This window comes from Crinia signifera, chromosome 1 (genome assembly GCF_055691185.1).
Source record: "Crinia signifera chromosome 1, ASM5569118v1, whole genome shotgun sequence".
Lineage (NCBI taxonomy): Eukaryota > Metazoa > Chordata > Amphibia > Anura > Myobatrachidae > Crinia > Crinia signifera.
The window spans coordinates 205711421-205738002 of record NC_139217.1 but is presented as its reverse complement, the minus strand read 5'-3'; positions in this window follow the sequence as shown (position 1 = coordinate 205738002).

The window sequence follows — 26582 nt, the reverse complement described above, 5'->3', positions numbered from 1 at the left end:
TGGCCGATACGTCTCCATGGAGACGCATAGCTCAGTCCTGATTGGCTGAGCTATGCGTCTCCATGGAGACGCATAGCTCAGCCAATCGCGCTCTCAGCCTCTGTAGCACTGGGACAGCGCTACAGAAGCTGTTAGAGGCAACGGAGAAAGCCGGTTCTCCCCGCTGCCTGTCAGTGCGGGGGGAGCCGGCTGTGAAGCAGCCAGACCAGCGCTGGATCCAGGAATGGTAAGTAACGCTGGTGTAAAAGTGAGGTGTGTGTGTAATAAACTTTTACTTCTCTGTGTGTGTGTTTTTTATAAACATTCTTTTTACAGGTGGGCTACAAGTCCCAGCGGGCCCATTAATGCCCCGCATGCTGGGACTTGTGGTTCTTCAAGTCCCAGCATGCGGGGGAGGTCTGCTGGCACTTGTAGTTCTCCGGTATAAAGTAATGTAACGTATGATCGATTTAACCCTATCAGGCCGGCGTCCACTGGCCACGGACGCCGGTGACAGCCCCGGGCTTCAGCCCTGGACGGGTGAAGCCTGGGGGAGGGGGACCCCTTTATTGGGGGGGTCCCCACTCCTCCAGGTACCCCGTCCAAGGCTGACCAGCCACGGTGCTCATGTTTTGGCCGGGGGACCTTGTATAAAAAGTGTCCCCCGGCTGTGGCATGACACCGCGGGCTGTTGGAGCCCGGTGCTGGTTTCAGAAATACGGGGGACCCCTATGCTTTTTGTCCCCTGTATTTTTGGAACCAGGTCCGGCTCAATGAGCCCGGGGCTGGTTATGCTTAGGAGGGGGGACCCCACGCCGTTTTTTTTTTTTTGCACAAAATCGCATTTATGAAAATGCGCACATTTTCATGACTGAAAATGCGCACATTTTCATGACCAAAAATCGCCCGAAATCGCGGCAAATCACAATTTTTGCCGCAAATTCGCATCTCATTACATATGCGAATTCGCGGCAAAAAATGCGATTTTTAAAGGTGCGATTTGGTGCGATTTTTTTTTAGTCTAAAAAATCGCACCCTATTACATTTCGCCCTGTATACGGTCTTCCACTTGTTGCCTTCCTTGATCTGAATAAGGTTGTGAGCACCCCGCAAGTTTAATTTGGTAAATATGGTAGCTCCACTGACATGGTCAAAAAGTTCAGTAATTAGGGGCAGTGGGTAATTTGATAGTGATGCAATTTAACGCCAGGTAGTCAACGCAGGGTCGCAATCCTCCATCTTTGAAAAATAAAACATTTTGGCTAAGTTATCCTTTAATATACTCAGCCATAGCCTGGGTCTCAGGTAGAGGTAAAGGATATATATGACCTCGAAGTGGAGCATAACCAGGGATCAGGTAATTTGGGCAATTCCATGAGCGACGAGGAGAGAGAGTATAAGCGCCAGTTTTACTCACATGGATGAGGTGGAAATTCAGAGGACTTTGTGTCAGATCTTTGTGCAGGAAGCACTTGATGAAGGAAAGTGCCAAAATAGGTTAGGCCCCAAGCACTTACCTGAGAGGTATTCCAATCAATCTAGGGCAGTGATCCTCAAACTATTTTGCTCTGGGACCCCATCAGACAATAAAAATAATTACAGAACCTCAGCAAAAGGTCATTACATCACATGTGTAGTCAGCAGAAAGCACATACATGGCAGCATTGTGGAGGCACAAAATGATGTGAGGAGTCTAAAATAACAGAAAACTCAAAAGATATTTTAGACTCCATCAATCACTGACGGAGATTTGAAAATTCATCTGAGAAGGTCAGGACCCACAGTTTGAGAACTGCTGGTCTAGGGGTTATGAAGTCATAGCCATGGAAGGCAGAGGAACAGAGCATGTAAGGCTTTAGTTATCACAAGAAAATTCAATAATTCAGAATGGAGAACTCCAACCTTGACCCAGAGTGGTTGAGTTCTGCGGGCAATAGTGCCTCCTATAATCCTACTGCCATCCACAGCGGTAAGAAAGACAGGATGGGTAAGTCTCTCAGTGGATAGGGATCACCACTGGACTAAGGACCTTATTCTGGTTGACTTGCCCACCAGTTGCCAACACCGCACGGACAGCCGCATGCCCCCCTTTGGATGGTGCTATTACCCACAGGCATGCGAATGGATGATTTGCATACTCATCCATTCGCAGCCTTGCGTTCGGACACAAAATCATTTGATGGTCGCAGACCATTGAATGATTTCTTAAGCACTTGCAAATGTAAGACACCTCTTTGGCAGATACTGTACGACTCGCTGTGGTTAGTCAAAGTTGAACCGGAAGGTGGCAACAAACTCTTTGTATTTGGATAATATCAGATCTGATCTTTCCCACTCTAAAGCTGACCCAGACAGCAACAAGATGATGTATGCCACTGTTGTACAATCAGTGGGGGGTTATTGGGCAGTAATTTAGAAAACCATGACAGTTCTTAGGGGATCCATCAAACTTGCTGGGGTTGGAAGAAGAAGACATGATTAGAATTGGATGCAGGTAGAGTAGATTAAGCTCTTGCAGGTTTTGATGCCCCAGGACCATGTCGAGTGGTTTGGATACCATGCAGTAAGGTAGACAGGTCCTGTAGAAACTGACTGATCAGGCCCTGATCAGTCAGTTGGTGGTCGAGTCAGACTGCAAGTTGTTGAACCAGACCGGTTCTAAGACCCTGTCCTATAGACGGATCTATATGGTTAGTGCAAACTGTCACATTTAAGGCTTGAATTTGTTCTGCAGCTGCAGTGAAGTGAGGTGGTGTATAGGGCCAGTTGGCATGAGTCCAAAAGAGGTAAGTAAAATATAAGTAAAGTGTATTGAAAATGAGTACAGGGTCTTATGAAGCAGCAATATTGAAATAATAGTTCTTGGAATCGGCAAGAACCAAAATAGTAATTGCAGCCAAAATTAACCGGTAGAGTACTTGGAATTGGCTACAATGGAAATAGTAATTGGAGCTGGTCTGGGACCGGTACAGTTCTTAAAATTGACTGGAAACAAAATAGAGAGGATACTCTATAGGAAGGAAAGATAAGTGATTAAATTGAATCTGATACTGTCCATCAATGGTGAGATGGAATGGAAGCTATGAAGCACTGAAGTATCAAGTTTAATGTAGCTAAGGTCAGATACCACTAACTTGATGAATGTACACCGGTTATGACGGTATCCGATGTGGTACACCAATGGTGACAGATAACAATAAGTACCCTGTGAGTAGTGACTGGTAAGAAGAGATGGTACTGAGATGATGAGCAGCTGATTAGACCAATAACCAGGAGAGACAGTGGTACTGTAGAGAATCATCTGGGACAGAAGGATGTGGTAAGAACCAGTGGAGGGAGTCAGACTCAAGATGGAAAACTGCATGATTTTGTGGAAAGCAGGATATTCAAAGGAGCAGATCTAGCGATACACAGCTACAATGGAGACTTCATTGCACTGACGGATTGGGGCAGTCCTCCCGACATCCTTATAGTGGCAGGTGACAGCTGAAGAAACCGCTATTACAGGAATGCAGAGAAACACATAAATGTGCCCTCATTACAGTGATCCTGCGTCCCGTTTAAGTGTTTTTTATTTATGTGTTGATAAATATATTTGCACATAAATTGTCTCTTAATAAATGTGAATTTATGAATATCATCAAGTAAAAGGACTGACTGTGAAAAGGTATGTTACTTGATCCAAGATGGCCACATCCATGCCCGGAGAATGGTGGGAACTCTGACATGCTGAAGGCATGGCTGCCTGCGACCTGCAAACATGGCTAAGAGGTTGAGCATGGCAGCGGGCCTTGTGGAGCAGGTACCTGTTGTGGAAGAGACATCGCCATGGTTTTTAGATGAGCGCCACTTGACGGATGCGAGCCATGTCGGACTGAAGCAGGGGTTAAAGCGGGGGGGGGGGACGGGACAGGGTGGAACCTCTAATGGTGAGATGGAACTAGTTCAGCTCTGCATTGGCCCTGGTACAGTAATTCTAGCAGAAAAGCATTATAGTTTTCATGGGGGTACTGAAAAACCCTGCCACTGGTCCTAACTCTGCCTAGTGGGGCGAGGGAGGGGGTGTAATTAGGTGGCAGATGGAAAGGAGTTCCCCCACCTCCCCAGGACCACTTTTAGCCCTGGACTGAAGCCAGTTCACACGCAGACCACACACTGGCCCTTATTCTGATTGACGCGTACTTTACCGCATACTTTCGGATCGCGTCTTTACGGCGTCTGCGCATGCGTGGCGAACGCCACGCGCATGTGCCACGCATTGACTCCGTACCTGTTCGGCCAAATCCCGTACAAAACTGTTCACCGCAATCAGTCGGGAAATATGGGCGTATTATGGGCGTCATGCGGAATGACACATGGGCGTAGTTTCAAAGTGGGCAAAACGGGGCGGAAACATGGGCGGACATGGGGGAGTACACTTATGTTGGGGGGCGTACATTCGGATAGCACTCCGAATGCACGCGAACAAAAAGGGAAGAAATGTGCGGTGTCCAAAAGGCCACTATTGCTTTGCGGACACCACTCGTTCCTGCGGGAGGCGAACGGACCGCCTAATGACTACAAGCATTAACACCTGAACCCAATAGAATCGACTCCTTTACTCATTACTCACTAATAGGACGCTTGTCAGTGCTTTAATTGAAACCATTGCTGCTTCAAGGAAACCTTAATAATCACCCACATATGCTGTACTTCTGACACACTTTAAACCTGCTAACAATGGACATGACTGAATATTAATACTAGCAATACACATGTGTATGCAGTTTTTTATGAGGATAGGTAATTGAATAAGTGGGTCATGTGATGTATTGCAGAAGATACATAATAGTGGGTTGTTTGGCGTAAATACTCCGCTTACGGGCGGTAGCACCGCTTGGCTCCCGTTCGGATGCGGTATTCCCGAGCATACTCTGTAATACTCTGTAATACCGTGCAGAATCTGAGTGTTTCTCCCGCACACGCATGGTTTGTATGTCGTCCGTAAACACGCCCTGTTCTTAAAGAGTGAGTCCGTCCGAATGCGGAGGACACGTGGGCGTTTCTACGGACGATGGCCGCACGCGGCAGAACACCGTGGCGTGCGGACCGCTCCGTAAGAATGCGGGAATATCCGCACCGATCAGAATAAGGGCCACTGTACCGGAGAGCAAGCTTAAAGAGACACTTGAATGATAAGAAGGTGTTTCTAAGTTTCTGGATCATGACAAAGGTAGTGTTAGTATGTGTTGCCTGAGGTGTAAATACAAAAATCTACTGGGTTGTTCTCTGCACCATTTCAGGTTATTCACTGGACTTGTTTCTTAAAATTCTTTAAAAAAAATTAGGGTGTTCTAAAACTTTTGAACCACTACAGTACATGTGCCTCCGTTTGCTTTTTGTCCAAAAGAGAGTGACAGTTACGCACCTGATTTAATTAAACACATGTTCAGCACCATCACACAATACAAGCAGAGCTACCATAAGAATATTTAACTTCATTACATAACAAAGAGCATGTCTTAATAATACATACCGATTTCATTCACATCATCTGGTGATTTGGTAGTCGTATCCATTGTCCTCTATTTGAAAAGTCACAAATGGAATACAAATAATAAATATGAAAATCAGCCAGCAATATTCACACTGTACTTTGTCTTATTGTCAAACCTAATTTACATTTCTATATTCCAAGAATTGTACGAGAGCAGCAGAACCACCAAAGCTTTAGAATGGGTTTAGTGTAAAGAATTCCTGAACATGTTTGGCATTAGGATCTAATGTGGCCTAATTGCAGTATCATAAGCATCTTACTACATACAGATTGGCTGGTACTTTAACTTTGTCCAGTTTATATCTCTCCAAGTCTTAATACCGCACTTCTCATTGAGGCTTGCACAGGGGCCTTCTATTTGGACTGCTTAGCCGACATGTTCAGGCTGGCTTGCTGGGACCTTTAGTCCCACTTTAATGGACAATATTACTTGGAACTTTAACTAGTATAATTGTTTAGCAGATGGACTCAGTGAATGTGTTCCCTGGCTACGGTATCAACCCCTCCTTTCCTAATTGAGGCCAGTGCTAGTTAATGCAAATACAGGGGACTCCACACATTTTCCCCCATTATTTTCAAGACCATGAATAGCTCAGTGGTCTGGTGCTAGTTATGCTTTTAATTGCTTACCAAAGTGTTGTGCTACCAGAGAGTAGCTCCACAAACCATAGCTGCTCAACACGAAAAGTGCATGTAGCACGGGTCTTTGGGCAGGAGCTGATGGGGACGGCAAGGCATTCCCCTTGTAGGTTGCTGGAGAGAATGGTCCCCCAGCAACATTAGTCTGGCTGGCTGCACAGCAGGAGACACTACAGATCCTCCCTGCTGAAGTGAGGACTCTGTGTTACACAGCTTGCAGCATGGACCCCTGAAGTGCCGGAATCTGTGTACTTCCAGGGCTACATGATCCTGGCTTCAGCCAAAGCAGATGATGGGGCCCCGCTGGAGCGGATTAAGGGGACCCACCAGCGCTAATGACAGGGACCTTCTGGAGCAGATTACAGGGACCTGCAGGTGTGGACGATGTGGACCCACCAGTTATGATTATGGGGACCTGCTGGAGCAGATGACAGAAACCCCCTGGAACAGATGATGCCAACCCACAGGTGCTGATGATGGGGACCCGTAGGTGCAGATGACTGGGACCCAATGGAGTGAATGATGGAGGCACGTTTAGGTACTGACTGTATGTGAGGAAGAGGAGATGTTGGTGGGAGAATGGAGATGATAAAAAAAGTAACTTCATAAAGTATCCTGCCGCAGACAAACTCCTGAACAGAATCTAATGTGAAGAGGCTACCCCTATTCAGAATGGCTACCCCTGAAGACTTACACCGGACCAGTAGGATGGACCATGGGACCACTTCTGAACTGATGCTGATTTTAGTTCGACCAGCTATACCCCTATTTATACTGTATCTTTCAACACACCCTGTACGTTACCTTGTAATTTGTTTTTTTTTGTTTGCTATGTACGGCGCTGCGGACACTTTGCGGCGCCTTATAAATAAACGTACTACTACTACTACTACTACTACCACTGCTGAACCAGGTGCCTATAGGACCTGGAGAAATGGAGAGAGCATTCCTGCAACATGTACACATCACATTTTTGAATTTCAAGAAAAGTAAAAATAGACTGTCTCCTACACTTATCCTTAATACTTCTCACATTAAATGGTAAAAAGGTTCAAATCTACCATCTGTTAAGAGAAAAGGGTTGGGTTAGGTTACAGTACATTTACTTTATCACTCCCATCGGGAGGTGCTTCGTCTGGCTCAGCAACCGGATCTCCCTTTTAGGGTGTCTCAATGCTGCCAAGCAGTTGGTCAATGTTGCACAGTGGACTGGTATGACTGGTTTCGTCCATATCCCCACCCCCCCCCCCCCCCAAAAAAAAAAAGTACAGGGGGGGATATGGAGGAAACCAGTCATACCTATGCTCTGGGGGTTACACAGGGATGGGAGGGTATCTTGCCACATTTTTTGGGGCTGCCAAAAATGTTGTACCTACATTCACTGCCAGTGCCAACCAGAATGTCCCTGCTTAACATGTGGGACGAGACCAAAAAGAGCCTGAAAAGGCACTTTGATGAGGAGTCCAGACTCCTCCATTCCAAGGTGGAGAACCTGGAGAAGGGTGAGAATTGTTCTTCTTTCTTTTTCAGGAAACCCCACTCTGGCCACACACCCCTGACCGAGCTGCAAGATGAGAATGGCACCCCCAGACAGGGAAAGGAGGGCATAATGAAAGTTGTCTTTGACTACTACTGCGACCTCTATTCCCCTAAGATGAAAGACAATGACAAGGCTGATAAGTTCCTGTCAGGTATCACTAACCCTATTGATCCTGCAGGTAGTTCCACCATGGGCGCTCCCTTGGTGTTGGGGGAGGTGCTCTCTGTCACTAAACTCTTTAGGCAAGGCAGGACTTTGGGCAGTGATGATCTCCCAGCAGAGCTTTATGTTGTGCTGTGGGACCTCATTGGCCCAGACCTGGTCGAGCTGTATGAGGAGATGGTGGTGGGAAAAATGCTAGCTTCGCTGAGGGAATGAAGGATCATGATCTTGTATAAATGGAGGGGGGAGATATGTGACCTGAAAAATTGGCATCCCATCTCTCTCCTGAACGTGGACTACAAGATCCTTGCCAAGTTACTTGCCAATCGGCTGAAGGCTGTCATTGGGCAGATCGTTCACCCAGACAAGACCTGTGGCATTTCTGGCTAAAGAATCGCAGACAGCCTTGTTCACCTCAAAGATCATAATGTGTGCACTGCCTGTTCAGTCTTGATCAAGAAAAGGCATTTGACCATGTCTCCCATGAGCTGATGGGTAAGGTACTGTGTAAATTTGGTCTTGGTGAATTGGTCTGTTCATATGTTAACCTGATGTACCTTGACATTCACAGCTTGGTCTTGGTAAAAGGCTGGAAGAATGACCCCTTTCCGGTACTGTCCGGAGTCAGACAAGGCTGTCCTCTTTCCCCTCTTCTTTTTGTTTGTGCTATAGAGCTCTTCGCTGTATCCATCAGGCAAAATACAGAGATCAGAGGGATCACTGCATCGGGACCAGACCACCCAGAAGCCAAGTGTTTGCTGTACATGGATGACATCATGGTCTTGTGCACAGACCAGAGATCGGTGGCGGCCTTCGTCCAGACCTGCGAAAACTTTGTCTGTGCTTCAGGAGTAACTGCTTTCTATTGTTTAGTCTTACAAACATTAATATATTGTCTTTCTTACAATCATGTAGGCCCTCTGAGTGACTACAAAATTCATCAATTTACAAAAAACATTATAAGTACACAATTACAGCACATTTGTAACAAATGAACATTGTTAAAATGATTTCTTACCCTAACAATGAAAAATATACTTTGATCAGTTAAAATAGCTCATGTACTGTACAGTACATGTCATATATTCATCTTTTCCCCATTAAGCACATCTTATGCACCTCACTATGCTAATCAGATGCACAGGCAGCTTTTGCTGATTAAAATTATATTCAGCATGCCTATATGCTCTATGTAATTGTATCTGCAGAAAGTATTCAGGTACAGTACTGTATGTCCCAGCCAAATAGTGTAACATTGGTATGTAGATTCAGGCCCTTATTCTGATTGACGCGGACTTTACCGCATACTTTCGGATCGCGTCTTTACGGCGTCTGCGCATGCGTGGAGAACGCAACGCGCATGTGCCACGCCTTGACTCGGTACCAGTTCGGCCAGATCCCGTCCAGAACTGTTCACCGCTATCATTCGGGAAATAGGGGCGTATTATGGGCGTCATGCGGAATGACACATGGGCGTAGTTTCAAAGTGGGCAAAACGGGGCGGAAACATGGGCGGACACGGGGGAGTACACTTATGTTGGGGGGCGTACATTCGGAAACCACTCCGAATGCACGCGATCAAAAAGGGCAGAAATGTGCGGTGTCCACAAGTGTACTATTGCTTTGCGGACACCACTCGTTTATGCGGTAGGCGAACGTACGCCTAATGACTACAAGCATTAACACCTGAACCCAATAGAATCGACTCCTTTACTCATTACTCACTAATAGGACGCTTGTCAGTGCTTTAATAGAAACCATTGCACTTCAATTGCTGTAAGGGTTAATGTGTGCAATGCATGTGTTAGGCATGCTTGTAAGGATATATTGGCATCTAATTGATTCCAATTCCAAATAAGAAGTTTTTTATGAGGATAGGTATTTGAATAAGTGGGTCATGTGATGTCTTGCAGAAGATACATAATAGTGGGTTGTTTGGCGTAAATACTCCGCTTACGTGCGGTAGCACCGCTTGGCTCCCGTTCGGATGCGGTATTCCCGAGCATACTCTGTAATACTCTGTAATACCGTGCAGAATCGGAGTGTTTCTCCCGCACACGCATGGTTTGTATGTCGTCCGTAAACACGCCCTGTTCTTAAAGAGTGAGTCCGTCCGAATGCGGAGGACACGTGGGCGTTTCTACGGACGATGGCCGCACGCGGCAAAACACCGTGGCGTGCGGACCGCACCGTAAGAATGCGGGAATATCCGCACCGATCAGAATAAGGGCCACAGTCACTTACAATGATATGCAGCTTCTCTATTATTATAATTTTTTGTAATTGCCACTGTATCTGCGTACCTAATAATATTACACTCAGGGCCGGTGCTAGGGTGTCCGGCGCCCAACTGCAAACCATGAATTTTGCGCCCTTTCACATTGCCATTGAAACAAGCTGCAGCCCCATTATGGGAGCGTATGCAACATGCGATCCTATGGAGGATCTCGGGTGCATGTACATGTATGCATACACCATCTCAGTGCTGTGTCTGCAAAATGTTGCAGGCACTAAAGGTGCCCATACACACTGCGAGAATCGCATACATTATGTGCAGTATATACTTTTTGTATTGTGCAATGCGATGCCTGCAGGAGCGCACATCGCATCGCACGCTGCGATTGCAGCATGTATGGCCACCTTTAGGCATATAACCGAGCCCATTATTTAAAAAGTGTCTAAAATTAAAAAATCAACAATTATAAAAAAAATTGTTATAAACATGTATAATAAAATACTAACTGTTCTTTTGCTGTTTAACTCTTGTGCAGTCCCTCCTCTTCTATCTGCGTAGGCAGGACGCTGGGGACACAATTACACCCCTCTCGTGACTGAGGGGGAAAGGAGGGGAGAGAAGGAGGAGATGGAAAAAGAGGGGAGGAGATAGAGGGGGAGGAGTGTTGAGGACTGGCAGTGGGACTGGCACAGCACACTGAGAAAAGGGAAGGAAGGGGAGGCGGCGCTGCTGCCTATTCGTCATTTGACAGCTGACAAGCGTATGGAGCAATGGGTAGGGGGCAGATCCGGACATGACTTGTCATCCAGGCATTCACAGATAGCGCTACATGCATCAGCGCAAGTGTCCGTGAGGAAGAGGGAGCAGGTCGCAGGAGGAGGACAGTGTGTGCGCGGTGCAGGGAGCTGCTCAGCCTCTCCATACTGCTGCCCACTGTGAGACAGGCACTGCGGGCGGCGTTCAGGCTGTGTGCACTCGCGGTGCAGGGAGCAGCTCTTTATACTGTTGCCCACCCGCTGTCAGTCTGGCACTGCGGGCGGCGTGCAGGAGGCAGTGACAGTGAGGGCTGAGGCAGCTCTAGCAGAGCAGGTAGGGAGACAGCGCCTTTTCAGCATGACGCCTCCCTGCTTTGCAGGAGCTGCTGAGTGGGTAGCGCCGGCCCTGATTACCCTGTTTGGCCAGGAAATACTGCATCAGAACATTTGTTTTGCAGATAGAATCATAATTGGGAGCAAGCATCCTGACTTTTGTAGCAAGACAGGGAAGTACAATTTTTATATATCTAACCTGCCAACACTAACACTGAAGTTGTACCTGCCCAGCAGAGTACAGTAGGTTGTGCAAAGGTCACATGCACACTAGCAGCTGTTGCTAGGTGGCAATCCTATAACCTAACCTAGAACAAAGAAAGTTTCAAGGTTTTAGATTCCAGCAAACTACTGTTGCAAGAAGTTTTAATAAGGTGTATCAGTTACTAGTCTTGCATTCTTACATTTTATTTTACTTTGTGAGGGCAAACAACTCTGGAGCTACTTGTAACAAGGATCTGGGTTGGTGTACTATTTAGCTCCTGTGTGAAAGTGCACCATTCTACCCCAGGGGAAGCATTGTTACCAAATGAGTTGTGATTTAACCCCTTCCCGACAATTGACGTACATTTACGTCATGGTCGGGAAGTACTTCCCGACACATGGCGTAAATGTACGTCATGGCATTTAACTGTCACCGCGTCTATAGACGCGGTGACAGTTTCAACATGTCTGCTGTCCCTGACAGCAGACATGTCCGTGCATGCCCAGGGGGGGCTGCGATGCCGCCCCCCCGTCGGCGATCGCTGTGATTGGCTGTTCAGTGTGAACAGCCAATTACAGCGTTTTCTGTGTCACCGGCGAATAACGTTCGCCGGTGACACGCGATCGGAGGTGATTGGTGCTGTAAAGTACAGCACCAATCACCGCGGGGTGTAAGGGTGACACTGGTGTCACCCCACCTCACCCCGCCCGCCCCCAAAGGCCGTGATTGGTCCGTCGGACCGACGGACCAATCACAGCCATGGAGGGGGGTTTAAACTAACGGTGACTGCACTGCAGACGCCATTCCGGTCTGGAATTGCGTGCAGTGCGGTCACCGTGCCAATCTGCCGCGATATACTGACCAGAACCTGGCAAAATACTTACCTGATCCTTGCAAATATCTTGGCTGCTTCATCTGTGCTTGTAGTGTGCTGGATGCTTCCTGGATCCTGTTACTTGTGACTTCCTGTGAACTTGTGCTGCTGCAGTGTAATAGCGTTAGTTAGATAGAGAGAGATAGAGAGAGATAGTGTCAGAGAGTGCTGTATTTTGTGCTGCTGCAGTGTGATATAGTTATAGAGAGAGAGATAGAGAGAGATAGAGAGAGATAGAGAGAGATAGAGAGATATAGAGAGAGATAGAGAGAGAGAGATAGAGAGGCCTAGTGACAGAGAGTGCTATATTTTGTGCTGCTGCAGTGTTATAGTTATAGATAGAGAGAGAGAGATAGAGAGAGATAGAGAGAGAGAGATAGAGATAGTGACAGATTGTGCTATATATTTTTTATATAACTGACTGCTGCCCCCCCTTTTGTGCTGATCAGTATAAATTAACTGATCAGCAACTTTTTGGGGGCGCAGGGTATTTTTATATATATATATACCTGTCACTGCTGCTGCTGCTGCAGTGTCATAGAGTGTTAGATAGTGAGAGATAGAGAGATAGAGAGAGATAGTGACAGAGAGTGATAGAGAGTGCTAAATTTTGTGTCTGCTGCCCCCGCCTTTTGTGCTGATCACTATATCTGAGGTGATCAGCAACTTTTTAGGGGTGCAGAGGTTTTTTTTTTTTTTTTTTTTATATATATACCTGCCAGTTGCACTGTCAGTTGCACCTGCTACCCCTCACTGGTAATCAGTGTCGCATCACTGATCACCTTTTTTTTTTTTTGTGTGTGCTGTGGGGTCTTTTTTTAATTTTTTTTTTTACACACACTGTGATTTTGTGGGTGTCCTGTGGCCGCTGTGCGCGGATCAGTGACGTACATCACTGATCATCTTTTTCGGCACAGGGTTGATCTATTTTTTTTTTTTTTTTTATCAAATTCCTGTTGCCTTTCAGCGCTGTTCAGTGACGGACGTTACTGACCAACATCTGTGCTCAATTTTTGGCGCAGGACCTTTTTTTTTTTTTTTTTAACCCCTTCAATTTTTTTTTAACCCCTTCAATTTTTTTTTTAACCCCTTCAATTTTTTTTTTTTTAACCCCTCCATTTTTTTTTTTTTTTAACCCCTCCATTTTTTTTTTTTGTATAAAGTATTTTTTTTTTCTGCACACTACATACACACTACACACTACATACCCCCCGGGTTGAAATAAAGTTTGTACCCCCCCCCTACACTATACACGTGTTGAAACATTTCACTACCAGTAACACAAAAATAAAAATGGCATCCCAAATGTCATCCCAAATGTCATCCCAGTCATCCAGAAGAATGTATTCAGCGGAGGAGGCATATGCCCTGCTTGCTTCTGACTCTGACACAGCCAGTGATGCAAGCGGGGAATTTGAAGGATTCGCCTTAAGCTCCTCTTCCTCCTCTGGTGATGAGGGACCCCCTCAAAGACGCCCCCGTAGAGCAGCTGAGACCCCCCCCCAATAATTGATCTCGTATGGACCCCACCACCAGACAATTTTGAGCCCCAGGTTCCTGAGTTTTTGGCCATGCCAGGAATCCAATTTGATTCCACAGGTCTCAGAGAAATTGACTTTTTCAAATTATTTTTCTCTGATGATTTTATAAATTTAATGGTGGACCAAACTAATTTATATGCCCAGCAGTTTATTGCTCAAAACCCCACGTCATCATTTGCTAGGTGGACCCCTGTAAATGCAGTAGAGATGATGACGTTTTGGGGTCTGGTGTTTCATATGGGCATAGTAAAAAAGCCAGAAATTAGGCAATATTGGAGTACAGATGTTCTGTACAGCACCCCATTTTACCGTATGGCCATGCCCCGGGCTCGATTTGAGACGATCCTTAAATTTTTGCATTACAACGATAATGCACAGTGCCCACCCAGAGATGATCCCACCTTTGACCGGCTATTCAAAGTCAGGCCGGTCATTGATCATTTCAGTGCCAAATTTGAAGACATGTACATCCCAGATAAATTCATTTGCATAGACGAGTCCCTTATACATTTTAAAGGAAGGGTTAAATTCCGCCAGTACCTTCCCAGTAAGAGGGCAAGGTATGGCATAAAAATGTATAAGTTGTGTGAAAGCACCTCAGGGTACACCCACAGGTTTAGGGTATATGAAGGGAAGGATTCAAGAATTGAACCGCCAGAATGCCCCCCCTCCCTCGTAGGTGTTAGTGGAAAAATTGTCTGGGATTTAGTGCACCCCTTCCTGGATAAAGGTTATCACCTCTATGTGGATAACTTTTACACCAGCATCCCCCTGTTTAAGGCCCTTGGTTCAAGAGGTACAGCAGCTTGCGGTACTGTGCGCAAGAACCAAAGAGGCCTCCCAAAAACGCACATTGCCCAAGTAATGAGAAGGGGTGAAAGCAGGGGAATATGCACCGAAAATATGTTGTTGGTCAAATATAAGGACAAGAGGGATGTCCTTATACTGACAACAATTCACGGAGACAGTACCACCTCCGTCCCTGTACGAGGTACCAGTACCCACAACTCCAAACCTAATTGTATCCTGGATTACAATAGGTACATGGGCGGAGTGGATCTTTCAGATCAGGTACTGAAGCCGTACAGTGCCCTGCGGAAAACAAAAATCTGGTACAAGAAGCTGGCCGTGTATATCATCCAGATGGCACTGTATAACGCTTACGTGCTATTCCGTTCTACCGGCCAGAGGGGGACATTTATGCACTTTCAAGAGGAAGTCATAAAGGGCCTAATATTTGGGAACCAGCAGGCTGAGGGCCCCAGTACTTCTAGTACTGGCCCCCGTATTGTACCAGGGCAGCATTTTCCTGATGAAATCCCCTCCACTGGAAAAAAGGGCAGGACACAAAAAAGGTGCAAAGTTTGCTATAAAAAGGGAATAAGAAAGCAAACTATTTTCCAGTGTGACACTTGCCCCGACAAACCCGGCCTATGTATAAAGGAGTGTTTTAAAATATACCACACATCTATGGATTATTAGGTTCATAATTTCACCGTGCTTCGGGAGGCTTGCTAATGCCACATACCACCCACCATTCATTCCACCATAATCTGAGCCGCAAAATCCAAAAATCACTCCTTCCCTTCTGAGTCCTGCCATGCACCCAACTGGTATTTTTTGGTCACATGTGAGGCATTGCCGTACTCGGGAGAAATTGGGGCACAGATTTTGGGGTGCTTTTTCTCCTTCATACCTTCTGAAAATGAAAAATTTTGAGCCAGAACTGCATTTTTGTGTAAAAAAATGTAATTTTTCATTTTCACTGCCCACTTGTATCAAAATTGGTGAAACCCCTGGGGGTTTGAAATGTACACTATACCCCTAGATGAATTCCCTGAGGGGTGTAGTTTGCAAAATGGGGTCACTTGTGGGGGGGTTCCACTGTATTGGTGCTTTGGGGGTCTTGCTAATGCGACATAGCACCCACCAAAATTCCACCAGAATCTGAGCTGCAAAATCCAAAAATCACTCCTTCCCTTCTGAGTCCTGCCATGCACCCAACTGGTATTTTTTGGTCACATGTGAGGCATTGCCGTACTCGGGAGAAATTGGGGCACAGATTTTGGGGTGCTTTTTCTCCTTCATACCTTCTGAAAATGAAAAATTTTGAGCCAGAACTGCATTTTTGTGTAAAAAATGTAATTTTTCATTTTCACTGCCCACTTGTATCAAAATTGGTGAAACCCCTGGGGGTTTGAAATGTACACTATACCCCTAGATTAATTCCCTGAGGGGTGTAGTTTGCAAAATGGGGTCACTTGTGGGGGGGTTCCACTGTATTGGTGCTTGGGGGGTCTTGCTAATGCGACATAGCACCCACCAAAATTCCACCAGAATCTGAGCTGCAAAATCCAAAAATCACTCCTTCCCTTCTGAGTCCTGCCATGCACCCAACTGGTATTTTTTGGTCACATGTGAGGCATTGCCGTACTCGGGAGAAATTGGGGCACATATTTTGGGGTGCTTTTTCTCCTTCATACCTTCTGAAAATGAAAAATTTTGAGCCAGAACTGCATTTTTGTGTAAAAAAATTTAATTTTTCATTTTCACTGCCCACTTGTATCAAAATTGGTGAAACCCCTGGGGGTTTGAAATGTACACTATACCCCTAGATGAATTCCCTGAGGGGTGTAGTTTGCAAAATGGGGTCACTTGTGGGGGGGTTCCACTGTATTGGTGCTTGGGGGGTCTTGCTAATGCGACATAGCACCCACCAAAATTCCACCAGAATCTGAGCCGCAAAATCCAAAAATCACTCCTTCCCTTCTGAGTCCTACCATGCACCCAACTGGTATTTTTTGGTCACATGTGAGGCATTGCCGTACTCGGGAGAAATTGGGGCACATATTTTGGGGTGCTTTTTCTCCTTCATACCTTCTGAAAATGAAAAATTTTGAGCCAGAACTGCATTTTTGTGTAAAAAAATTTAATTTTTCATTTTCACTGCCCACTTGTATCAAAATTGGTGAAACCCCTGGGGGTTTGAAATGTACACTATACCCCTAGATGAATTCCCTGAGGGGTGTAGTTTGCAAAATGGGGTCACTTGTGGGGGGGTTCCACTGTATTGGTGCTTGGGGGGTCTTGCTAATGCGACATAGCACCCACCAAAATTCCACCAGAATCTGAGCCGCAAAATCCAAAAATCACTCCTTCCCTTCTGAGTCCTACCATGCACCCAACTGGTATTTTTTGGTCACATGTGAGGCATTGCCGTACTCGGGAGAAATTGGGGCACATATTTTGGGGTGCTTTTTCTCCTTCATACCTTCTGAAAATGAAAAATTTTGAGCCAGAACTGCATTTTTGTGTAAAAAAATTTAATTTTTCATTTTCACTGCCCACTTGTATCAAAATTGGTGAAACCCCTGGGGGTTTGAAATGTACACTATACCCCTAGATGAATTCCCTGAGGGGTTTAGTTTGCAAAATGGGGTCACTTGTGGGGGGGTTCCACTGTATTGGTGCTTGGGGGGTCTTGCTAATGCGACATAGCACCCACCAAAATTCCACCAGAATCTGAGCCGCAAAATCCAAAAATCACTCCTTCCGTTCTGAGTCCTGCCATGCACCCAACTGGTATTTTTTGGTCACATGTGAGGCATTGCCGTACTCGGGAGAAATTGGGGCACATATTTTGGGGTGCTTTTTCTCCTTCATACCTTCTGAAAATGAAAAATTTTGAGCCAGAACTGCATTTTTGTGTAAAAAAATGTAATTTTTCATTTTCACTGCCCACTTGTATCAAAATTGGTGAAACCCCTGGGGGTTTGAAATGTACACTATACCCCTAGATGAATTCCCTGAGGGGTGTACTTTGCAAAATGGGGTGACTTGTGGGGGGGTTCCACTGTATTGGTGCAACATAGCACCCACCATTCATTCCACCAGAATCTGTGCTGCAAAATCCAATAATCACTCCTTCCCTTCTGAGTCCTGCCATGCACCCAACTGGTATTTTTTGGTCACATGTGAGGCATTGCCGTACTCGGGAGAAATTGGGGCACAGATTTTGGGGTGCTTTTTCTCCTTCATACCTTCTGAAAATGAAAAATTTTGAGCCAGAACTGCATTTTTGTGTAAAAAAATGTAATTTTTCATTTTCACTGCCCACTTGTATCAAAATTGGTGAAACCCCTGGGGGTTTGAAATGTACACTATACCCCTAGATGAATTCCCTGAGGGGTGTAGTTTGCAAAATGGGGTCACTTGTGGGGGGGTTCCACTGTATTGGTGCTTTGGGGGTCTTGCTAATGCGACATAGCACCCACCAAAATTCCACCAGAATCTGAGCTGCAAAATCCAAAAATCACTCCTTCCCTTCTGAGTCCTGCCATGCACCCAACTGGTATTTTTTGGTCACATGTGAGGCATTGCCGTACTCGGGAGAAATTGGGGCACAGATTTTGGGGTGCTTTTTCTCCTTCATACCTTCTGAAAATGAAAAATTTTAAACCAGAACTGCATTTTTGTGTAAAAAATGTAATTTTTCATTTTCACTGCCCACTTGTATCAAAATTGGTGAAACCCCTGGGGGTTTGAAATGTACACTATACCCCTAGATGAATTCCCTGAGGGGTGTAGTTTGCAAAATGGGGTCACTTGTGGGGGGGTTCCACTGTATTGGTGCTTGGGGGGTCTTGCTAATGCGACATAGCACCCACCAAAATTCCACCAGAATCTGAGCTGCAAAATCCAAAAATCACTCCTTCCCTTCTGAGTCCTGCCATGCACCCAACTGGTATTTTTTGGTCACATTTGAGGCATTGCCGTACTCGGGAGAAATTGGGGCACATATTTTGGGGTGCTTTTTCTCCTTCATACCTTCTGAAAATGAAAAATTTTGAGCCAGAACTGCATTTTTGTGTAAAAAAATTTAATTTTTCATTTTCACTGCCCACTTGTATCAAAATTGGTGAAACCCCTGGGGGTTTGAAATGTACACTATACCCCTAGATGAATTCCCTGAGGGGTGTAGTTTGCAAAATGGGGTCACTTGTGGGGGGGTTCCACTGTATTGGTGCTTGGGGGGTCTTGCTAATGCGACATAGCACCCACCAAAATTCCACAAGAATCTGAGCCGCAAAATCCAAAAATCACCCCTTCCCTTCTGAGTCCTGCCATGCACCCAACTGGTATTTTTTGGTCACATGTGAGGCATTGCCGTACTCGGGAGAAATTGGGGCACATATTTTGGGGTGCTTTTTCTCCTTCATACCTTCTGAAAATGAAAAATTTTGAGCCAGAACTGCATTTTTGTGTAAAAAAATTTAATTTTTCATTTTCACTGCCCACTTGTATCAAAATTGGTGAAGCCCCTGGGGGTTTGAAATGTACACTATACCCCTAGATGAATTTCCTGAGGGGTGTAGTTTGCAAAATGGGGTCACTTGTGGGGGGTTCCACTGTATTGGTGCTTGGGGGGTCTTGCTAATGCGACATAGCACCCACCAAAATTCCACCAGAATCTGAGCTGCAAAATCCAAAAATCACTCCTTCCCTTCTGTATCCTGCCATGCACCCAAATGGTATTTTTTGGTCACATGTGAGGCATTGCCGTACTCGGGAGAAATTGGGGTACAGATTTTGGGGTGCTTTGTCTCCTTCATACCTTCTGAAAATGACAAATTTGGAGCCAGAACTGCATTTTTGTGTAAAAAAAAATAATTTTTCATTTTCACTGCCCAGTTGTACCACAATTGGTGAAACCCCTGGGGGTTTGAAATGTACACTATACCCCTAGATGAATTCCCTGAGGGGTGTAGTTTGCAAAATGGGGTCACTTGTGGGGGGGTTCCTAACTTTTAGCATCTTATGGTGCCTAGAAACCTACATGGTGCCTAAAAAATAATCTCATAAAAAGGAGGCTCCAAAATCAAGTAGGTGCTCCTTCTATTATGAAGCCTGTGGTTTGGTCACCGTGCACACTAGGGCCACATATAGGATATTTATGAAAACAAAAGAATTGGGGGAATCAATTTTCAGTCACATTTCTCTAGTAAAATGTACTGTGTTCCTTAGAAAAATGTATTAAAATTGCAAATCTGCAAAAAAAAAGAAATTTTGAAATTTCACCTACACTTTGTTTTAATTCCTGTGAAACACCTAAAGGGTTAACAAACTTCCAAAATGCTGTTTTGAATACTGTGAGGGGTGCAGTTTTTGAAATGGCATCATTTATGGGGGTGTCTCACATACAAGTCCCTCAAAGTCACATCAGAACTGAACTGGTCCCTAAAAAAATCAGTGTTTGAAATTTTCTTGAAAATTTGAGAATTTGCTATTCATATTGTAAGCCTCCTAGTGTCCCAAAAAATTAAAAGGAAGTTGAAATAATGATGTCAACATAAAGTAGACATATGGTCTATGTTAGTTATTAACTATTTTGAGTGGTATGATTATTTGTCTCACAAGCAGAAAATTTAACATTTTGCAAATTGCTAAATTTTCCATTTTTTTACGACATTTTGGTATTTTTCACAAAAAAACACAGACTGCATCGACGAAAATTTACCACTAACTTGAAGTACAATGTGTCACGAAAAAACAATCTCAAAATCACTGGGATAAGTAAAAGCAAAAAAAAGTTATCCCCACTTAAGTGAGACATGTCAGATTTGAAAAAAAGGGCTCTGTCAGGAACGCAAAAACTGGCTCTGTCAGGAAGGGGTTAAGTTAGGGCATCTAGCACATTTGCATGATGACTTCCAATAAGGGCTAGGGTTGTTAAATGAAGCCTTAATACTTTTAAAGACATTCTCTCCAAAACCCATAGACTCCAAGAACTCAAACATGAATGGCCAGGAAATGAAGTGAAGAACTTTTTCTACATCTTATACCCCTTTCACATCGCACTTTTAAAACGGTATATTGCCGTTTTTTTTCCATTTTAAAACGTTTAAGGCTGCAATGTGAAAGTGCCAGTGTTGATTTACCGGTTAAAGTTAACTGGTATTTCAACACGGTTAAAAAGCAGAGTCCTACACGTTTTAAAGCCGTTTTTTTGGCAGTTTGAACAGCTCTATTTCAATGGCTTGAAACGTGTCCCTTGGGGGTTAAACGGGTTGAATGTTTGAATGATATTAAATGATTTTTAAAACGGTTTTTCACCTGCAATGTGAAAGGTCCCAAGGCTCAGACCCGTTTTAAAGTCCCATTTAAGAATACCCTGTCATTACCCATTTCTGCAATGTGAAAGCAGTATATGTTCAAGACCGTATATGAGGTCAGTAGTCCATTGGATGTTATCCAGAGCTTGGTGGCCACCTTCTCCAGAAAGACCAGCTGAGGATGGAATCTATTTGATTAAATCTTAGTGTAATAAACTGGAATTTTGTTGTAATGCTTTAACACTTTCTTAATTTACAGGTTATTCTTCTTTCTTCATTCACCACAAGAACGGTTCCAATTGCGGTAAGTATAGGTAATTTATTTTATAGATATGTAATTAATCATAGACATGCAAAATTTAAAACATTTAACTCTGACAAATCATGCAGCAATAACATTTTAGCATCAATATCTCTATCAATACAGTTAACCTCTCCTAAAACAAACAATAACATATAGGATAATATAGCAAAATTAATTGCTTATAACATGTCAATTACATTAAAATCCATAACTAATACACAGCAGTTAGTTTTGCGAGGTTAAATCACACTATTTACCCAGTGTTCTGGATGTCACATGCAACTTTCTTTGAAGTTTAACAACTGTGTAACAATACCCTAGTTTGTGATGGCTACAGCTGGAAAAGGATTTATCCTGTTCACTTTCTTAGTTTGTACTCCTACATGCAGTAAAGAGCTATGCTGTATGCTCTCTGGTCTGTTTTGTAAAATCTGTACTGTCAGATCCCTGAAGATTAATAGCCTTTTCCTAGCAGGTACTTTTATTGTCTCTATTACCAGAACAGGTACTGTTGTATTGTGACTTTCCTTTAAGCTGAGCGTCTTATTATTTCTTTCTAACCATCTTAACTCCAACTCAGGCACTTTTACCTTTGGAGAATCACTTTCACACGAGTCTCACACATATCAACAATTGCATTTTCACAACTACTATACAGTGAAATTCCCTGACCCCTTGTATAGACTGTCCCTGCAATAACAGGCCCATTGAATTTGACCTCTTTGTCTTTTCTTAATAACATCAATGTTGTTTGACCACTTTGAGTGACTTTATATATTTCCTTTGGAACTTTATGCTTGTCCTGAATGGACATTATGGCCTCCTTGTCGGTAATAGAAAGTTCTTTTGTATCAACACGTGTGGGATTTTGCACCATAATATCCTGACAGTTCTGTTCTGAAGATCCCGACCACTATACTATAGGTGTAGTGTTTATTCTTTCGCTATCTTATTTGCAAGAAATAGCACACTGATTTGGTGGGTTGTGGTGGATCACACTGGAATAATCTTCCGTCATTTGAGAATTACTCTGGTACGATGAATCAGGAGAAAGCTTGGAACTGAATACTCTTTTCAAATTTAGTTGTATCATCCCACTTTGTTCTAAATCTGACTCTTTGAAATATTGTCGTCCTTGTCTAACTAAGTTTCTTAGGAAGTATGGTGGATATTCATGCCCTTGAGAAAGCTGTTGAACAATCAGTTCCTCTTCCTATTTGCCATATACTTTTGCACTTTTCCAATGTCACTGTATGGATAGTTCTTCTGATAGGAACCGGAAGGGCCCTTATATCGTGGATAGAGCCAATGACTTATAAACTGGAAGTTGAATGACGCGATGCAGGGAAAACCGGAAGCGGAAGGATGCAATCAGCAGAACGCCGTGCACATTACCTAATTCCAGGTACTATAAATATTTGAGACTTGGCAGCAGGCTCCCCTTATCTGATTCCTTTGATAAAGCCGTTGAGAGCGCAGAGCAGGTGGGGAAACGCATCAGGACCAGTACACTATACCTTTCAGATAATCTGTTTGTCTACAACTTGCTGACAGGTACTTAAAGTCGACACGGCAAAACAAATCCCAAAACTCCGGATAACGCTGCACCACTCATGATTCAGCACCAGCAGCTGGGAAAACGGTGATCCTTACTACGTGTCAACACTACAGGTACCTGTTATACAATGTCTGGCCAGACATGAAAAGGATTGGTTTTAATTTTCCACAGTGGAACTATTAATCTACTAACCTCTACTTAATGAGCAACATATTGATCTACTAACCTCTGCTGTATGAGCAACATATAACAACTAACACTGCTTATTGGGACTGTATGAGAGCAGTACTAACTTTGCCCAGCTGGAATTAACATCAGGTTTAATATTGTTGTCATACTGTCTGAGATTAGTATATTATATATTATAGCAGATGAATAAGGCCTATTGTGACTTTGTTTCTTAAATTTTGTTATTTAAAAAAAAATGTTTTATAAATTAAATTTTATTGTTTCAATTTAACCACAACCTTTGCTCTGTTTTGCTCTGGTTTGTCTTCGTTTCACATGTGTCTTTGAGGAGTTTGAGCAACTCCCCACAAAAAAACTGCAGCAACTGGTTGTAGGATCTTTATGTAATTGTTTCATCCGATATAGAGCGCCAGACTTTTTGTTCTTTTTACTTCTCTATAGCAGCCTCGCTCTATGTGTCCACTCTGACCACACCAAATTGGCCTTCCCTGGGAGTCAAATTGATCAGTAGGTAATCTCTGAGGCTGTGCTCTCTGTTCCGATCGCCACTCTTTAAATCTGCTCGGTGTCTGATTCTGTTTGATTACTCTTAATTCTTGACAACCCATATCAAGGCTTCTAGAAAGCTGTGTAATCTGTCCCTCCTACTCTGTCAGGTTGAGCAGGAACTTGTACTTGTTGGACAACAGGCAGTTATTTTACTTTTGAACGATCAGACTTGTATACCGTTGGCTTATTATGCAAGGTATTCAACTCAGACAGCTCATACGATTCTGAACTCTCATCTTCAATTTGTTGTCCATCTTCTAGAATCTTCATAATGATTTCCTTGAATTCTAGGAATGGGGTGTCTGGATTTTGCAGCCTACACATCCTGAGTTGTTTTCTGACTTCTTTACCTTGCGTGCTTTCTACGAATACATTAGACAATGTCTCGTCTTCTTGCTGGAGTTCTCTAGGGTATAAAGCCTGCAGAGCATGGAGTGACTCCTGCAGAGTCAATGCAAAGTCTCTAAAAGTTTCATGGGTTAGCTGCTGCCTTGCATAAAGACACTTTTTCAGTTCTGCTATAGTCCTGGATTCAAAGATAACGACAAATTTTTCAAAAATTCCGATGACCATTTTACGTTGCTGATCTGGCCATGATTTGACCTCCCTCAGAGCAGCACCCCTTAATTGACCAATAAGTATCTCTACTCTCTGTTCCTCTCTTAACAAATAAATAGTAAACATAGACTGTAATTTTGATTTAAAGTCTTTAAAGGTGCTGGTTCCAGATAGTCGCACTTTGCCCGAGTACGTGGGCATCCACGGAGGTCCGTAATAATAGGGCATTGTGATGGGCGACGTTGTTGTCGTAGGGCTGGCAACATTTTCATTAAGTAATCCTTCTCCCTGTGCTCCTGAAGCTGATGGCTGTTCCTGAGTCATGTTTCCTCTGTTGGTTTTCCCTTTGGTCCTGTTGGTGACGCCACGAAAATTCCTTGTAATAAACTGGAATTTTGTTGTAACGCTTTCTTCTTTTATAGGTTATTCTTTCTTCATTCACCACAAGAACTGTTCCAATTGCGGTAACTATAGGTAATTTTTTTATAGATATGTAATTAATCATAGATATGCAACATTTAAAACATTTTAACTCTGACAAATTATGCAGCAATAAGTTACTATTGATATCACATGACTTTAGCATCAATATCTCTATCAATACAGTTAACCTTTTCTAAAACAAACAATTACACATAGGATAATATAGTAAAATTCATTCAATTGCTTATAACATGTCAATTACATTAAAATCCATAACTAATACACAGCAGTCAGTTTTGCAAGGTTAAATCACACTATTTACACAGTGTTCTGTGTGTCGCATGCAACTTTCTTTGAATTTTAACACTTCTGATACAATGTATAATTCTCTGTTACTGTGTAACAATTCCCTAGTTTGTGATGGCTACAGCTGGAAAAGGATTTATCCTGTTCACTTTCTTAGTTTGTACTCCTACATGCAGTAAAGAGCTATGCTGTATGCTCTCTGGTCTGTTTTGTAAAATCTGTACTGTCAGATCCCTGAAGATTAATAGCCTTTTCCTAGCAGGTACTTTTACTGTACTAGCAGGTACTGTGGTATTGCGACTTTCCTTAAAGCTGAGAGTCCCAGACAGTGTTTAGATGTCAGCACCTTGTACAAAGTATGTGGGTGGGTTTAATAATCAATTAAGGGGCAGACATACGATTGGTATAGCTGCGGTCCTCAGTCTGCACTTTATCTGTCTATCATCCAGGGGAGGGCCTAACTGCATCACAGCACTTCTCTTCCCACCGCCCAGCTCCTACCGTTGGTCTGCCTTGGCCAGGCCACACCTCCATCCTCATGGCATCGCCCATCTCTTTCAGTGGCTGCTGCGCCAGGACCGCCTGGGGGGCAGGGTCACACCTCCTGGTGGACCGGGAAGTAACCAGGCTTCACACCCGGTCACCGGAGCCCTGGGTTTTCAGTGATCCGGCACCGCTTCCTCAAATTAAGGCTTATCTGTCACTTTTGTTCAGCAGTTCACCCGCTCTCATCAGCTCCTTCCAATGCTCTGCACAGGTTCTGCTACACAGAGCCCTTCTCAGCCCCTCTCCACAGCACAGCAACAGCTCTTTCTACTCAGCATCTCTATTTATAGCCTCTGCTCTGGGGTTTCCTGATGAGCAGGGGCTCTGCCAACTGTCAGAGTATATTTTCCTTTCTGGAATGTTCCTCACATTTCTCCCCTTTAAAGCATGGACTATGCTACCATATAGGCTATGGTACCCTAATATAGTCCACCCTAATAGGCTATGAGGACAAGTCCATTGTCAGTTCAGGAAAGGGGTAAAACAGTGTTCAGTCTGCAATATTCCTTTAACCCCTTCCCGCCGCAGCCTGTTTTTGCCTTCCTTCCTTCCTGAGCCCTTTTTTTCAAATCTGACATGTATCACTTAAGTGGGGATAACTTTTTTTTTCTTTTACTTATCCCAGTGATTTTGAGATTGTTTTCTCGTGACACATTGTACTTCAAGTTAGTGGTAAATTTGGGTCGATACAGTCTGTGTTTTTTTGTGAAAAATACCAAAATGTCGTAAAAAAATGGAAAATTTAGCAATTTTCAAAATGTTAAATTTTCTGCTTGTGAGACAAATAATCATACCACTCAAAATAGTTAATAACTAACATAGACCATATGTATACTTTATGTTTCCATCATTATTTCAACATCCTTTTAATTTTTTTGGACACTAGGAGGCTTAAAATATGAATAGCAAATTCTCAAATTTTTTAAAAAAAAATTCAAACACTGATTTTTTTAGGGACCAGTTCAGTTCTGATGTGACTTTGAGGGACTTGTATGTGAGACACCCCCATAAATGATGCCATTTCAAAAACTGCACCCCTCACAGTATTTAAAACAGCATTTTGGAAGTTTGTTAACCCTTTAGGTGTTTCACAGGAATTAAAACAAAGTGTAGGTGAAATTTCAAAATTTCATTTTTTTTGCAGATTTTCAATTTTAATACATTTTTCTAAGGAACACAGTAAATTTTACTAGAGAAATGTGACTAAAAATTGATTCCCCCAATTCTTTTGTTTTCA